Source organism: Halichoerus grypus, chromosome 8 (genome assembly GCF_964656455.1).
Source record: "Halichoerus grypus chromosome 8, mHalGry1.hap1.1, whole genome shotgun sequence".
Classification (NCBI taxonomy): Eukaryota; Metazoa; Chordata; class Mammalia; order Carnivora; family Phocidae; genus Halichoerus; species Halichoerus grypus.
The window spans coordinates 94,685,545-94,697,918 of NC_135719.1; the positions used below are offsets into that span (position 1 = coordinate 94,685,545).

Here is a 12,374-nt window from a genome sequence, read left to right on the forward strand (position 1 = left end):
AAAGACTATCACACACCAGGCACGATGCCAACAGTGTGAAATTATACCTAAAATAAGTCCACTGTTAAGCTTAAAACTTACTTTTTACAATGTACTATTATTCCATTTTACAATTTCCAACATAAAAATTTTGCACATATCTCCCTTCATTGATTATTTCTATTTTAAGCAGAATCTATTCACTGCACAGAATTTCATGTGCTAGAAAAAGTAAATATCCCCAACAATTTTATGTACCTGAGCATCTCCATTATGCCTAAATGGTGTCTCATCCACACCATTTTTCCTGTTTTCCTAATGGCGTGCATTGTTCAGCTTATAAAAGATTTTCTAGTGCATAAACTCCTGACTTCTGCATTTCCCACAAGCTTCCTAAGATATCGCAGGTGAGATATTTGTGTAGACTGAAGCTACCTGTATGCAATGTTGGAATGATAAGCTGAATCAATTCTGCAAAATAGCTGGTCAGTTCTGAGAGAAGGAAAAGAATTAATTTAACAAATCAAAAACATATTCCACTCCAGGCACTGTGCAAGGTATTCCAACGACTCAAGAACATGCCGAAGCCAGCCTCTGACCTCAAGGAACTTAGAGTCCTGGGTGGGGAACAAAGCATGTGTGCAAATGACTATAAGTAGTGCTCTTTGGTGTTAACTCAAGAAGGTAAACTAACCCTTTTTTGTCAAAAAGTCTATAAAACACGTTTGCTCAAATAAAGTCATCATTTTTACTGGATGATTTTAAAGGAAAGCAGCAAGTTTACATATATCTATATCTATCTATGTAAAGGAGATAGGTGAGAGATTCATTTTACAGCTGTCAAGATGTCGTTCTTTTAAAAAGCATTTCTTTTTTTTTTTTTTTTTTTTTACCCTTTCTCCCTGCCCCACACCGCAAGGTGATGAGCCTGGCAGGAAGGCTGGAAGGCAGTCCATTGACAGCCAAAGTCTACACAGGCGAAGAGTCAGAGCAGGGTGGCAGCCCACTAAGGTCAAGAGATTGCAAAATTTAGTAAATAAGTATGTAAATGGAGGATAATGGGAGCCTGGCTTTTCACTGTCAGAGAAGGAAGTCACAAATATGAAAAGGGGGAAGCAAGAATGACCCCTACAGTGTTAGTTTGGAATTGAAGGTATCAGGGTACTCACAGTTTTTAATGTTTATCTAGAAAGATAGATCGCTTCTCGGCCTTTTGGCTAAGATCAAGTGTAGTATCTAGAAAGATAGAGACCTATAGAGAGATATAAATATGTATATATGCACATGTATGATACATACATGTGTATATGCGTGTGTGTGTGTGTGTGTGTATAGTATAGATTTCCTTGCTCTGACCATTAAGAGGGCCTAGGATCAACAACATCTGAGCCACAATAAAGTGTACCAAGCATAGATTTGACTTTTAAATGCTACTTCTCCATTAAATAAACAAACAAACAGGACTTGGACAAATGGCTAATTCCAGGCTGCAGCAAGGAAAGAAGATGCTCCTGTTGTCTTTTGGTACGCCAGCAGTGGGAAGCTGCTGCTGCCTAAATCTGGAACAATTTGAGATCTGAAATAATGATTGTAATGAATTATAACTCACTGAATAACATGTAAGTCTCTGAGTACATACTGATATAAATATATACATATACACAGACACACATACTTAAATAGTATAGAATTCCAACTAGTAAACAGTGGAATTAGAAAATTGCCATTTGGCCACCATTACAGTAATAATTATTTCTGGTAAGAAATATCAATGGATGCTAAAACTGGCACATATTTAAATGTGGGATGAGTGTGTCTCCACAAAATATCTATTATTACAAAAAGAAAGAAAGATAACTTTACAGTGGAGACACCTGGAAGGCATCATCTTTACTAAGGGATCAAAAGTTTGGTTTTTTATTTTTTAAGATTTTATTTATTTATTTGAGAGACAGAGAGCATGAGAGAGAGATCACGAGCAGGGGGGAGGGGTAGAGGGAGAAGCAGACTCTCTGCTGAGCAGGGAGCCCAATGTGGGACTTGATCCCAGGACCCCGGCATCATGACCTGAGCTGAAGGCAGGCACTTAACCGATTGAGCCACCCAGGCACCCTAATGGATCAAAAGTTAACACCACCAGCAATAAGACAAGTAGACAAGCAACTGCCACCACATAGGATAAAATGAGAACAAAGCATCACTTCTGTGAAATTCTGGCCCAAAATTCTGGGTATTATCATGAAGAAACATCAAATAAACGCAAATTGGCTTATAAACTTCTAAAGTCTTCAAGGTCATGGAAAGTCAAAGAAAGACTGAAGAACTGTTCTAGGTTGAAAATTTGAGCAACATGACCAGGAGGTGTAAAGTATAGTTTTGACTGTATCCCATTGCTATAAGAGAAATTAAAATGGAGTCTCTGGGTAAAGGATGTACATGAGCCATTTATACTACGTAACTTTTCTGTAAATTTGAAATTGTTTCAAAATAAAAATTACGAAAAGAGGCAATGAGTAAAAGCAGTTGCTGTAAGGGCAGTATAAACAAAGTGAGGTGAGATTCAGAAGATAGAGAATCACGTCTCTGTAGTAACAGAGACCAGGTCTGTCTTCATTATTACTGTATCGTGAGGGCCCAACCTAGTCTTTCACACAATAAGCATTCAATCGGCATGCATTGACTGAATTCATTAATCAAGCAGCAAAAAGAGGAGGTATCAGTCAAGAAAAGCCTTATAAAAGAGACCGATGAAAACAGGTGACATTCTAAGCATGGGAACAGCATGAAGAAGGTCATAAAGATGAGAAAATATGAAGCAGCAGGTGGCTGGAGCAGAAAGAATGTTCAGAAACACAGGAGGGGCGATGGTTGAAAAGGCAGTACAACATGATAGATGACCTACAATGTCGGGGTGAGGTAAAAAATGAATCCCAGATTTAGGAGGGAACTGTAACAGCTTGTTAGCCCTTTCTAAGCAAAGTTAATTTGACCTTTCTTCTTCTATCCTTCCTCTAACAGACATGCAAATGACCAGTAGTAGATCCAAAGAAGCAACAAGTATGGTTAATCTACCAGTTAAATAACAAAATCCCTTGGTTTTTCAGCTACATTACCCAGAGAATTCTATAGGATTATGTTCCACAGAACCCTAAGTTAATAAGTGTTTCATGATGGAATAACTATAAGATTAAGCTAAATTAATCAAATGTCTCTCCTAAATGACTCCTCACTGGGCTGCTCCAAAGGAAGAGAATATGCAATGTGTACAAGTTGGCCTCAGTACCCTTCCCTATACCACCCCCATCTACCAGAAGAGTCTAAAGGAACTGTAAGAGCACACTCTAGGATATGCTGTTTATGTTGTTGAGCAGACAGAAAGAGGCTAATGCCCCAGTGTTTCTGAACAGCCAGCTCAACCCTACGAGGCATGTGGATTTTGAGTGAAACCAGAGGTGAAGTAATCAAACCAAAATGATGGCAGAGGAGCAGGGCCCTGTACATCATAACTTGCCTACTTCTCTCTTTCTATGTAAACAGCCACACACAGAGATTATAAGAATATAGAAAGTTAAATCCTTCCAAGGGCTCTCATGAGTAGACCTCTTTGTGGTGCTTGTTCTAGCTCTGGCCTGGTTACCATGGATATCAGAAGAGTTAGAGAAAGAATGGGAGAAAGGAGTTATTCATGGATGAGTAAGGGTAGTGCCTATGGGAGTTGGGGAGTAAAAGGGTAAAAAACGAAATGAGTCGAGAAAGATCAAGAGGCCAATTTGATGGAGGCTCAGAGTTCTGCAGACCAGTACTCCATCTAGCAACATTGGCGGGAACACCTTCTTCCTTGAGTGTTCACATTCAAGGTCTGGTGACTCTTGCTGACAGAGATGCAAACACCCAGCCCAGAAGGGAGAATGACTGATGATTTTCGTGAAATTGAAATTCAGTGGCGTGTGAAGTATGCACAGCACCTCTTCAATGACTGTACTGGACAATTACCAAGTTGAAAGATACATAAGTACTGTGTAAACTTTGCAAATATCCAAGGAACAAATAGCTCTTTCCTGCATAACTGTGGTTCTTCCTAATATGAGAGGAAGAAAGGAGGCTGCAAGAAGTGGTAGCAGCAGAAAGCAAGAGGTAAATGAAGAAAAGAGCTGGGAGGCCCTTGAGATTTCTCATCCAGACAGAAAGAGGGAAGATGTGAAATGGAGAAGGAGGAAGGGAGCATGCAACATGCATGCAATACATTTTTTGAAAAGGCCTAAGATGCCCCTCAGGGATTCTCAAGCTTCTGTGTGCTCAGGAATCCCCTGGGCAGCAGTTTGTTAAGAATGCATTTTCCATGCAAATCAAAACTACAATGAGATATCACCTGTCAGAATGGCTAAAATCAACAACACAAGAAACAACAGGTGTTGGTGAGGATGTGGAGAAAAAGGAATCTTCTATCACTGTTGGTGGGAATGCAAACTGGTGCAGTCACTCTGGAAAACAGTATGGAGGTTCCCAAAAAGTTAAAAATTGAATTACCCCATGATCCAATTATTGCATTTTGAGTATTTACCCAAAGAACACAAAAACACTAATTTAAGGGGATACATACATATGTTTGTTGCAGCATTGTTTACAATAGGCAAGTTATGGAAGCAGCCCAAGTGTCCACTGGTTGATGAATGGATAAAGAAGAACTAGTATATATATATATATACACACACACACAATAGAATATTATTCAGCTGTAAAAAGAATAAAATTGTGCTATTTTCAACAACATGGATGGAGCTAGAGAATATAATGCTAAGCGAAATAAGTCAGTCAGAGAAAGACAAATATCATATGCTTTCACTCATACGTGGAATTTAAGAAAAAAATAAGCAAAGGGGAAGAAAAAAAGACACAAACCAAGAAACAGATTCTTAACTATAGAGAACAGACTGATGGTTACCAGAGGAGAGGTGGGTGGGGGATGGGTTAAATAGGGATGGGGATCAAGGAGTGCCATTGTGATGAGCGCCAGGTGTTGTATGCAAGTGTTGAATCACTATATTGTATGCCTGAAACTAATACAACACTATGTTAACTGACTGGAATTAAAATAAAAACTTATAATAAATAAATAAATAAATAAATAATTTTAACAAAAAGAATGCATTTTCCAGTGTACCACCTTCCCAAAGGTTATGGCTCCTTAGGTTTAGGTGTACTACTCAGAAATCTAACTGATAAAAAGATCTTCAAGTGACTATGATGCAGATGTCCGTTAACCACATTGTTAGACACTGGTGATCTAGTAAAAGGCACTTGGCTTGAGGATTTCCTGAAACTAAAACGAGTCATCTTGGAGTGAGCCAAAACTGATAAGCAGACTCTTAGTTCAGGTGACCAGTCGCGGAATAAAATATAACCTTATCACCTACGTATGGGTCCATGTCAAGGTCTTGCTTATCAATGGCCTATATGTAAGGGTGTGTTTGTAACAGGGAGAAGGCCACTTTAGTTAGGGGAAGTTTGGGAAGAAAAAGGAAGGAATATAAATATGGTTCAGGTCTTAGGATGATGTACAGTCAAATCCATGTAAATTCATGCAAAATCCACCCTAACTGTAAAGAAACTGAGCCCAAATGAACTCTTAAAATGAAGGCCTCTTTGTTAATGGGTCAGTTACAGTGTCCCTCTCACAGCCTTGCGCTGGAGACAGTGAAGTACTGTGACTGAAAGCCCTACATGGCAGTAAGTTGGCCTGGCTTCAACTTGGTTCTGAAGCTTTCTTCTGTGGAACGCTGGACAAATCCAAACAACTCTGCCTTCTACGGAATGAATGCCAGCCCCTTCTCAAGGTTGTGGAAATCACTAACTCCGTAACACCTGTGAGGTACTTAGCACAGGGTAGGACAACACTCAATTAACTTTAAAGCAACAGAAAATTGGGATTGATATTCTCACTCTTTCAGGCTTTTGCTGAAAAAAGTAAAATTAGTTCTCCAGGAGAAAAGAAATTTAATGAAGACTGATCCTGAAACCAGGAATTGCCTCCTTAATGAACCATAGATGCGCCATCACTACTTCTTTGGAAGTTTTTCACAGCAATGGAGACTAGTTTGTGGCTTTATGCATTCCATTTTCATTCTTTTATTAAAAATTTTAAAATGTAGGGACGCCTGGGTGACTCAGTTGGTTAAGCATCCGACTCCTGATTCCGGCTCAGGTCATGGTCTCAGGGTCATCAGATAGAGCCCTGCGTCAGGATCCCCTGATCAGCGTGGAGTCTGCTTGAGATTCTTTCCTCCTCCCTCTCCCTCCCCTTTTGCCCCTCCCGCCCACCCCTCTCAAATAAATAAAATCTTTTTTTTTTTAAAGTATTTTAAAATGTAGACATGATCTGGCTTAATTCCTAACACAATAAATGAAGAAATTAATGTCCACAGAGCTTGTGATTTCCCCCCAAATCATACAGGTAATTTCAGTACAGCCCTCTCAATGCAGGGACCTTCACACTGTTCACTTATGTGCTTTCTCCTCAACCTAAGTGCCTATTAACAATCACACAGAACTGGAAACCAGAATGCTTCTTCCCTTTACCGCCTTGAACAAGCCATTTTACCTCCCGCGCATCAGTTTCTCTGGATATAAAAAGGAGATAGCACTACCCCTCTCAGAGACAGTTGTACAAATCAAATGACAGTACAGATGTCTGAGTCTTCTATAGACTGCAACTCTATCGAAGCTTACGGTAGTGTCTTTATCATTGCTATTGCTATCACAATTCTTAAAAGTAGTTCAAATTCTCATGGAGATGGGCTTTTAAGAAGTTGACCAGGAGAAAATACTCACAGGCAAAGCCATACTCAGCTGCAGTTTGTTATTCAATTTATTTGTTCAAATGAATTTCGGAAGATCCATTCACCATCACGCACACACTAAAAAATCCATCCATACATTTACCCAACTAAACAATTTTCTAATCCTATGAACAAAACAGGGACTTTGAATAAAGTCAGAGCCCTTCCAGGCATTTTGCTCTGCTTACAACACAGAAGACATACCTTCCTGCTGTAAAGACAAGAGACTTCCCAAGCTCTGGGCCATCACTTGAGTGGAACGTGTGGGCAGAAGCAAGGGCGTGGGACCAGAGGGCAGGAGCGTCGGGTGCTCTCCCAGGAGCAAGCTGCCCACAGACCAGCGGAACAGAGGCAAGGCAGCAGCCCACTACAGATCACTTGCAGTCAGCCCCAAAAGTGCTGGGTCTGAAGGCAGCAGCGGCGGCGGCCCTAGGCAGCTACTAAGGCTGGCCACCGCTGCTGGCTCCCCACTGTTCACCAAAGCGGAAAGCAGCAAGCACTCGGAGGACTAGGGCAAGTGGAACTGAACCCTCTGATGGCAAGGGCGTGACCGTGTCTAGGGACCCTCCTTTCTGCACTGTGGAGGCTTAGAAACTAGAGCATTCCTAGGGAACACGCACAAAGTGCTCGAAATTCTACGGCAGAGGGGCACAGAGGTGCTATGAAACTAGACAGTATTAGTTGTGGTGGTGCCCAAGAACAAACTTGGTAGTCCTTTTTTTCTAACTGATATTCTTAATAATCCCTTTACCCACAAGCAACTCAGGGATGATATTAGATTTTCTGTGTTTCCAGGGGTTGCTAGGCAACGTTTCTAGGCAGCTGGAGCCATTTCCATAGTAAGCAAGTCATGTTCTACCACAAAGGCCATGGTTTGAAAAATACATTTTTCATCTATCATCTATAAATCCAGTGTTTTAATACTAGGGGCCTTTTATCATAGCTAAAATGAGATTCCGCATTTGATAATAGTAACTACAGAGTGCTTTAGCATCGGGCCCTGATATAATTCTGCACTGGGAACACACCAACACCAAAGCACGTGTCGGGTCTTATAGGTATTGTAAGTCAAGCATGGTTAACAAAATATATCAAAGAAAATTCAGCTAGGCAGATTTTTTTTTAATAAATAGAAGTGTATTTTTAAAGAGCTTTTAGAAGTTGGTGTTTTGGCTTCTGCTTTTAATTTCAAACTGAACAGAACAGTTTGATTTTTCCTGATAGTCTTAATTTTCTTTCCCTTTTTTATTGTTATTTCAGAAAAAAATTTAAAGTAACCTGTGATACCATGGAGTTTACCTGGGGTCTCCATTTTTTTTTTTTATTTAAAATATAAAATATGCCAGTGGTCTGTATATTTTTGCTAAATTCTAATTTTGATTCTCTTTAATTAGATGCTTATGAATATCCTCAATGTGTGGGATGCTTTAAAAAAATTTAAATGTTGACTGTGCCTGGCAGTTTAAATATATATATATACATATTCCATAAACCCTGAGCTACATTTCTGCTATTTGTTACAGAAAATCAGCTTTAACTATAAACATGTTAATCAATAGTGAATGAAATTATTTCTCATTCTGGCCCACTGCCATAAACAAAACTATTTCTTTAAAGCCAGGCAACTATTCCTAATGCGGAGCCCTCTTCACCCCTGCAGGGCATACAATGCCAAACTTCTAATGCCAAGGAGCTGAGTCACATTTCCTGGGCTCCAAGGACTTTTGCAGAATTGGCATTCACACAAGCACTCTTCCAGGGTTTTCCTAAGCACAAATTAACCCACTCTCTTTCACAAGTAAAAATACTGCTTCTTGATTCCTCAAGTTATCGAAATACCAGTTAAATTTACCATATGAAAACCAAACACTTTTTGGACTCATTTCCTTAAATGCCCCCCTTTATGTAGTCTCAGAAGGTGAGCTGGTCACTTCCAAAATAACACATTTGTATTAGAATCTTTTTTGACTGGATTCCACATAAAACGAGAGAGAGAGAGAGAGAGAGGGAAAGAAGGAAGGAAGGAAGGTAGGTAGGAGGAAGGAAAAAAGGAAAGAAGGGAGGAAGAGAGAGAAAGAAAGATGGAGGGAGGGGACAGGGGGAGGGAGGAAATATAATAAAACAATATTTTACATTTATATGGCACCTATTTTTCATTTTTCTTGCGGCTACAGATACCTCACAGAATAAAGAGGCCTGAGGCTAAGAAATTTACCAACAGAAGTAGGCAAAGTGGCAAATTTGTACTCTGAGAATAAGTATCTTCTGTAATAGACAATTTTCAAAATCAGACAGATCTACAGAATTAAGGTAACTTTAATATTTGTACTCACACCCAATGTTATTGAGCTAGCCATCAGAGTTAGGAAAATAATTTTCTCTTCTGCTAAGCAATAAGCTCTCATCCATTCATTCAACAAATCCTGAGACCCTACTATATGCCAGGTACTCGGACAGTCTCTGGAGATACACAAGTGAAGGGCAAGTCTTTCCTGCCTTCAAGAAGCTTACAACCTGGAGGTAATACAAACAAGTAGCCAGGCAACTATAGTGATATGATAAGTGCTAGATAAATGTAATTGCAGAGGCTGGGAGAACACAGCAAGGCTCAGGAGGAGCCTTCTCCAAGCTAAAACCCAAAGGATCCACAAAGCTAACCAAGAGAAGCTGTGGGGAAGAGGAGGAAGGAAAGCAGGAGTGTGTGAGACAGAAGGAGCCTTGAGTACCTAGGAGAACACTACACGATGGTTGGAGCACTAAGATGTATGTGTGTGGTGAGACTGGGAAACCAGGGTCCAGGTCAGCAATGCCAAGTGAGTTATTGAAAGAACACTGGTATTGACCTATAGCTTAATAGAGAATGGTTAGCGTTTTAAGCTGGGGAGTGACACCATCAGATTCACTGTCTGGAAGGTCACTGCATTAGTCTGCTAAAGCTGCCATAACAGAGTACAACAGACTAGGTGACTTACATAACAGAAATGTATTTTCTTACACTTCTAAAAGTTAGAAGTCCAAGAACAAGGTGGCAGCAGGATTGACTTCTTCCAAGGCCCCTCTGCTTGACTTACAGATGGCTACCTTCTCCCTGTGTCTTCACGTGGACTTCCCTCTGTGCTTGTCTGTGTCCTAATCTGTTCTTCTCATAAGGATGCCAATCACGTTGGATTAGGGCCCACCCTAACAACCTCATTTTAACTTATTTACCTCTTTAAAGACTGTCTCCAAATATAGTCACATTCTGAAATACTATGGGTTAGGATTTCAACACAAGAATTTGGAGGGGCACACAATTTATCCTGTAACTGTTACTTGACTGTAAAAGTAGAAAAGGCCCTGGAAAAGATAAGATTGGAGGAAGGAGAGGTGACAGTAGAACCCAGAGTGTGTATTTCCAGAAGGAGGGAGGATTTAACAGCACCCAAGTTCCTCCTCCAAGGCAAAAAGAAGGTAAGGACTGAAAGTGTCCTTCAGAATTAGGGGCAAAGAAGTCATGATGACCTTGGTAAGATCGAAGATCAATCACAGGTGCAGGTAACCTCTCAGGAAGTTTACCGTGTGTAGGCAGGAGAGAACTAAAGGACGACAGAGTCAAGAGACGACCCATTTTGTCAACAAATAATTATTCAATTCCCAGTGTGCACAAAGGGCTGAGGAAGTACAGAGAGATGAAACATTGCCATTGGCAAGACCAACATTTTGAGCTAACAGAGAATTTACAATTATGTTTTTTTTAAGAAATAGTTTCTATATATATAATCAGAGACTAGAATACACCAAAATGCTATCAATTGCTGAGTTTGGGAGTTAGATTTAGGAATAATCCATCAACTGTGTTTGTTCTCTATTATTAAGAGTCTCTATGGTTTGCTTCCCTTTCTCTTTTTTTTTTCCCTTCCCACATGTTGATCTGTTTTGTTTCTTAAATTCCACATGAGTGAAATCATATGGTATTTGTCTTTCTCCAACTTATTTCACTTAGCATAATATACTCTAGCTCCACCCACATCATTGCAAATGGCAAGATTTCATTGTTTCAATGGCTGAGTAATATACCACCTCTTCTTTATCCATTCATCAATTGATGGACATTTGGGCTCTTTCCATAATTTGGTTATTGTTGATAATGCTGCTATAAACATTGGGATGCATGTACCCCTTCAAATCTGTATTTTTGTATCCTTTGAATAAATACCTAGTAGCACAATTGCTGTATCTTAGGATAGTTCTATTTTTGACTTTTTGAGGAACCTCCATACTGTTTTCCAGAGTGGCTGCACCAGCTTGCACTCCCACCAACAGTATAAGCGGGTTCCCCTGTCTCCATATCCTTGCCAAAATCTGTTGTTTCATGTGTTTTTAATGTTAGCCATTCTGACAGGTATGAGGTGGTATCTCACCATGGTTTTGATTTGTATTTCCCTGATGATGAGTGATATTGAGCATCTTTTCATGAGTCTATTAGTCATCTGGATGTCTTCTTTGGAAAAATGTCTATTCATGTCTTCTGCGCATTTCTTAACTGGATTATTTGTTTTTTAGGTATTTGCCACAATCTCTTCTCAAAGGGTGAATTAATACAGAAGAAGGAATGTAGTAAAGGGAGGTATTTTGTTTAACTTGGGGGAAAAAGAAACAAGAAAAAAACTATCCTCTCTGCTAATAGCAAAAGATAAAAAGTGTTTCTAGATTCTCTTAGCACTTACCAGTGGCATTACAGAGTACAGACCTCAGTTAAACTCCATATTGGATCAAAGACCCTAGGAGTTTCATATTGTATGTACATCTTGCCTGCCAATCTGATCAACTATAAACTTCTCAAGGGTAGATATGTATTCTACACCTCTGTTGTCCCCACAAAATTCAGCTCAGTGGTTTCACTGTAGGACTCTAATGCTTCATAAATATTTGCTTGTTGAATTACTGAATGTTAAATAAAATACTGAAACAGAGAACAAGCCAGGGCTAAGGTACAGGGACTTCTTTGAAAAACATATTTCCTTTCTGAGACACTGTTTCCACTCCTTGCTTAAGTACTCTGGGACTTTGATGATATTGCATACCATTTCCTAGTACTGTTTCCCTGGCCTTGGAAGGAAAGGGTGGTTCTCCTTTCCCACACCCTTCCTTGGCAATGATAAAGGAGGCTATTTCTATCACATTTGAAAACAGAACAGAAACACTTTACTTCCAGCTGCTTATGAGACATATTCAATCAACACCAACAATCAATTGTAGATCTTTGTTTTGTTGCTAAGATCACTAATGGGATGCAGTTAACCCATACTAATAGCAGTCAAGGATCATGTATAAATGTAACAGTAACCTATAACTGCTTAATTCCCAAGTCACTTCTTTATTTTTTTTTTTCCCAATGGCATTTTCTTTTCTTTTCTTTTTTTTTTATTATGTTATGTTAGTCACCATACAATACATCATTGGTTTTTGATGTGGTGATCCACGATCCATTGTTTTCGTACAACACCCAGTGCTCCATGCAGTACGTGCCCTCCTTAATACCCATCCCTGGGCTAACCAATCCCCCCTCCCCCCTCCCCT

At 39.7% G+C, this 12,374-nt stretch overlaps 1 pseudogene; it reads left to right on the top strand.

Annotated features, from left to right (window-relative positions):
* The first annotated feature begins 1,176 nt into the window (after positions 1-1,176).
* On the top strand, positions 1,177-1,339 carry LOC118525871 (U2 spliceosomal RNA; annotated as a pseudogene).
* The last annotated feature ends 11,035 nt before the right edge of the window (positions 1,340-12,374 follow it).